This window comes from Haplochromis burtoni, unplaced genomic scaffold (assembly GCF_018398535.1).
Source record: "Haplochromis burtoni strain Fernald_Lab_line unplaced genomic scaffold, NCSU_Asbu1 Contig_931, whole genome shotgun sequence".
Taxonomy (NCBI): Eukaryota; Metazoa; Chordata; class Actinopteri; order Cichliformes; family Cichlidae; genus Haplochromis; species Haplochromis burtoni.
In genome coordinates, this window is record NW_024583292.1 from 99,920 (window position 1) to 106,085 (window position 6,166).

Here is a 6,166-nt window from a genome sequence, read left to right on the forward strand (position 1 = left end):
GTCGCCGTCTGAGACATTTTTAAAACACAAATCACAATTATTGACATATTTTCAGAATATTTGGATTGAATATCAAGCTTTCCTCAAAGATTGGGGTTTTTCCAGGGTACCATATAACTAATTGACTTTTAAAGAAAGTTGATATTTATTATGTTGATTTAAAGTCTGTCATATCAAAGCAAATTCCACTAGAGGGCGCTCAAACACAAATAGATGTGGATCTGATGCATTTTCTAACAGTTTTCCTCTTTTTCAGTTCCAACAACAATTATGTAATCTCAGCCTCCTTCATGAGTCTGATTGTACTTGTACTAACTTAGACAGTCAAGCTACAAGGTTCTTTTCATTCTACATGTAAATATGTTTAATTTGTGTAATATGTAGCTGCCATCACCAGTGTGTGAATGTGTGTGTGAATGGGTGGATGACTGGATATGTAAAGCGCTTTGGGGTCCTTAGGGACTAGTAAAGTGCTATATAAATACAGGCCATTTAATATCTTCATATCTTCACTCTCACAGCTCTGTCTGTTGTAGTTTTTGTTGACCGCTGCACGACGAGTTTTCTCTTGTTGCCTTAGAGCCTGTGATGTTTTAAGAGTCTGAATCGGGAGCTCATCACATTACTCTGTAAACTCTCAAAGCACTTTAATATACAAGCAATTCCACCTCTCGCATTATTGAGTAAAGTTGACAGCGAGTCAGGCAAATAGGCAGGCTCCATCCAATAGGTGTTTTCAACCACACCGTGGAGCATCTGTGCCTCATAAGCTCAACGCAGCAAGGAAACATCTAGATAAAGTTTAGAAACAGTTTAGATGAAAGCAGACGTCATCTCGGACAGCACACCTCTATCAGCCAGGCTCAAAAGGTTTCTGAGCCTGGCTGATGCTGATTAATGTTGGACAGGCCAGCACAGAGGCTTTGATCGTGACAGGAACAGGCCCTGAGCACCAGATCCAAAGAGGGTATACCACAGCCAACATGACATCATAAACAGGTGCCCATTTACAAAAAGCCTGACTGAGACTGTGTAGCACATACAGTGGGAGGGGGAGATGCTAGCTGGAATAGCATACACTGGACTTTCCATCCATCCATTCGCTTCCACTTATCCTTTTCAGGGTCGCGGGGGGCGCTGGAGCCTATCCCAGCTGTCATAGGGCGAGAGGCGGGGTACACCCTGGACAGGTCGCCAGTCTGTCGCAGGGCCAACACACAGGGACAGACAACCATTCGCACTCACATTCATTCGCACATTCACACCTAGTGACAATTTGGATTTTCCAATTAACCTATCCCCACAAGCTGCATGTCTTTGGACGGTGGGAGGAAGCCGGAGTACCCGGAGGGAACCCACGCAAACACGGGGAGAACATGCAAACTCCACACAGAAAGACCCCGGCCTGATGGTGGAATTGAACTCAGGACCTTCTTGCTGTGCGGCAACAGTGCTAACCACCGTGCCACCGTGCTGCCCACACTGGACTTTGTTTTAATTTTAGGGTGCTTGGTTTAAATTCACTGTGGTCAGTCAGAGTCAAAAGTAAAAACAAACAAAATCTCTATATAATTTTATGTAGGACACTTGAAGCCTGTTTTATTCATTGTGTTACTGATTTATTGTACCTGATAATAATAAAGGCTTACCAAAGGTACATGTAAGACTGTTCTCAAAATGTGCTTTAAAGGTTAGTTAAGGTTATTATTAGTAAGATGATCAGCGACTGTTTGATTTGTCACCATCGGTTGCTTGGAGCAAAGCTCAGGAGGGCGAGCTGCGTATTCTTATCTCTGGTTCAGCAGGATACCTGAGTGATTATGGGTTATATGAGCCAAACAAAAGCAGCAAACAGCTTTTATAATCACTTCTGCAAAACTGAAACTAACCGTGGCTCAAGCAGGACTGCTCACATTCAATAGCAGATAAATTACTTACAAGAGTTATTTTCAGTTTTGCAGAAGTGATTATAAAAGCTGTTTGCTGCTTTTGTTTGGCTCATATAACCCATAATCACTCAGGTATCCTGCTGAACCAGAGATAAGAATACGCAGCTCGCCCTCCTGAGCTTTGCTCCAAGCAACCGATGGTGACAAATCAAACAGTCGCTGATCATCTTACTAATAATAACCTTAACTAACCTTTAAAGCACATTTTGAGAACAGTCTTACATGTACCTTTGGTAAGCCTTTATTATTATCAGGTACAATAAATCAGTAACACAATGAATAAAACAGGCTTCAAGTGCCTACATAAAATTATATAGAGATTTTGTTTGTTTTTACTTTTGACTCTGACTGACCAAAGTGAATTTAAACCAAGCACCCTAAAATGTAATTGGAGCACAAAGTCCAGTGTAGGGCAGCACGGTGGCACGGTGGTTAGCACTGTTGCCGCACAGCAAGAAGGTCCTGAGTTCAATTCCACCATCAGGCCGGGGTCTTTCTGTGTGGAGTTTGCATGTTCTCCCCGTGTTTGCGTGGGTTCTCTCCGGGTACTCCGGCTTCCTCCCACCGTCCAAAGACATGCAGCTTGTGGGGATAGGTTAATTGGAAAATCCAAATTGTCACTAGGTGTGAATGTGCGAGTGAATGTGAGTGCGAATGGTTGTCTGTCCCTGTGTGTTGGCCCTGCGACAGACTGGCGACCTGTCCAGGGTGTACCCCGCCTCTCGCCCTATGACAGCTGGGATAGGCTCCAGCGCCCCCCGCGACCCTGAAAAGGATAAGTGGAAGCGAATGGATGGATGGAAAGTCCAGTGTATGCTATTCCAGCTAGCATCTCCCCCTCCCACTGTATGTGCTACACAGTCTCAGTCAGGCTTTTTGTAAATGGGCACCTGTTTATGATGTCATGTTGGCTGTGGTATACCCTCTTTGGATCTGGTGCTCAGGGCCTGTTCCTGTCACGATCAAAGCCTCTGTGCTGGCCTGTCCAACATTAATCAGCATCAGCCAGGCTCAGAAACCTTTTGAGCCTGGCTGATAGAGGTGTGCTGTCCGAGATGACGTCTGCTTTCATCTAAACTGTTTCTAAACTTTATCTAGATGTTTCCTTGCTGCGTTGAGCTTATGGCAAGGTACACCATGTATGTACGCTTCCACAGTCGTTAGAGGCCGGGGATTGAGCCTGCCTATTTGCCTGACTCGCTGTCAACTTTACTCAATAATGCGAGAGGTGGAATTGCTTGTATATTAAAGTGCTTTGAGAGTTTACAGAGTAATGTGATGAGCTCCCGATTCAGACTCTTAAAACATCACAGGCTCTAAGGCAACAAGAGAAAACTCGTCGTGCAGCGGTCAACAAAAACTACAACAGACAGAGCTGTGAGAGTGAAGATATGAAGATATTAAATGGCCTGTATTTATATAGCACTTTACTAGTCCCTAAGGACCCCAAAGCGCTTTACATATCCAGTCATCCACCCATTCACACACACATTCACACACTGGTGATGGCAGCTACATATTACACAAATTAAACATATTTACATGTAGAATGAAAAGAACCTTGTAGCTTGACTGTCTAAGTTAGTACAAGTACAATCAGACTCATGAAGGAGGCTGAGATTACATAATTGTTGTTGGAACTGAAAAAGAGGAAAACTGTTAGAAAATGCATCAGATCCACATCTATTTGTGTTTGAGCGCCCTCTAGTGGAATTTGCTTTGATATGACAGACTTTAAATCAACATAATAAATATCAACTTTCTTTAAAAGTCAATTAGTTATATGGTACCCTGGAAAAACCCCAATCTTTGAGGAAAGCTTGATATTAATCCAAATATTCTGAAAATATGTCAATAATTGTGATTTGTAGTTTTAAAAATGTCTCAGACAGGGACATTTTTCATTTTCAATCTGCTCACAATTTATGGGGAATTCTTATTCATAAATTTAATTGCAAAAAACCAATATTTATCAACCATGATATAATTAATTCAACGAAATTAATCGTTTAAACTTTGTGTTCAAAACTTTCAATAAATTTTAACATGAGACAACGCGAGCAATCCTTCATGCCTATCACAGACACGTATTAACGTATTCCAATATACAATCTGCAACAGACAACAGTTTTCCATTTAAACATCTTTGTGGATTTAAAAATACACTGTCTCGTCAATAATATTGTTGTCTTAATGTTAACCTTATTGTTTCTGTCTCCCTTTTTTTATGTTGTGCAAATATTATTTCTGCTGTTTTGAGCCTCTGGTTAATATTGTAAATGTTATTTGTCTTATTGTTTTTGTTGTAAACAAACAAATAAAGAGAAATAAGTAATAAAAATAAACATTTGCAAACGTTTGCTGTTGAACTTAGCAGCTGTGATAAATGTCAGTATCGTAGGAAACTAATGCATGAGTGCTCTGTGGTTCTGTGCGTGAAACATCTTATTTTTACACTGACAGCATTAAAAATAAATCTGCATCACAGGTGAGCTCTGGTCTGCAGGATTATCTATATCTGACTACTTGAACGTAGTGAAGATGATGCAGTGAGGAAGTGTGCAGTAGTTTGTGAATGAGACTTTTAACTACCTTTTCTGTATATGCTGTATTGAAACAGTTGAATTACAATCCCACCATCCACCCACCGCAGTGTGGTTGATGAAGATCAGCTTTCGTTCAAGCATTGCAGCTGCATTCTCTTAAATTGACACAGCAGAGGGCGACTTGTGGTTGTGAAAAGGCCTCTGAAGTTCACAGGAAGCAGCTCCCTCACTCATGGTGGTCATTAAAAGAGTCAGAGATGAAGATTAATCAGGATTAAACAAGATGACGTGATAAAGGTTTAAGTGTTTATTTTAAAAAAAAAATCTGTTTAGCTCTGTGCTCTATGTGGGAAACAGTGTCTTTATTTAAATAGAAGACCAGAAAACATCAAACTGTAAACATGCTGAGCTCCTCCATGCTGCTCCCTCTGCTGTCTGACAGGTTCAAACAGGATCCAGCCTTTAAGAGCCAAACATACTTCAGCTTTCATCTTCAGTTTTACACTTAAAGATAATGAACTCTCAGCTCCTGATGAATGTTTATTTTCTGTTCTGTAATTTAACAAATTATTCATCTCCAGCCTGAGATTTTCTTCATTTGTGTCTTTAACACAGAAGACCTAAAGCATTGTTTCTATTTCACCTTTATATGTCACAGAGAAAAAACTTCTCTACAGAGAATGAAATCTGTCCTCACAACATTATTTTTATGCTGTCCCTTAACATGCGAGCCCAGAGGCTACAAGGACAGTTAGAAGGACTTTAAATCACTGAAATAAGCATGAATATTTGAATGTGATCACACTGACCACCATTTTGACATTTACAATAAAACAGTCTGATTGGGTGTGTTAATTTTGTCGCCTGACCTCCAGGTTTAACTCTGTCCTAACGTCACATCTTTTTTGGGTATTTTAAACACTTTCAGGCCAAAAGGACGTGTAGTGGCAATTCCTTTACTTTTGAAGATCAAACGTCCCACAACTTAAAGTCCACAAGCCACTGCTGCATTGAGGTAATATTTCGTACGCAGGCAAAAGAAGTCCATTGTCCAAACCTTTTAGTTGAGAGTTTTGGTTTATTTATCCATTTTGGCAAGCAATAACAAGATCCTTCCTCTGCTTCTCCTGCTCTGGTAAAAAACCATAGGCCCACCCCAATGCATGCTGGTCCTATACCAGTCTCTTTATTTATAGAAACAAAATGGCCCTACAGCTCTTACTGACTAATTTAACAAAATAACAACAAACAAAACAAATCATTTAAAACAAAATATTAACCGACAAATAAACCCCAAAATATAAATAAACTAACAACAAACTTTAACTAATTTCAAAATAATAAAAAATAAAGAAACAAATAGCTCCAACAGTGACGTACAACCTGCATTTGTCTTTGTTTCACTGTAGTTAACAGAACATCCAAGTAGTTCATTGGATTCTTTACATTTTTTACTTTTTTACATTTTTTACATACATAATTTGCATGTATCATCCCCTCCGATTTTAAGTAAGAATACACAAAACAAGTAATTAAGAATAATTGTTGGCAGTTTTATTAGAGTAACAGACAGCTCTGAGAGAGTCCAAACATTTCATGTGGAGGCTGGTGTTAACTGTGGATCTCTTAGTTTTGTGCAGATAAGACGAACAAACAAAAAACAACCAGAAC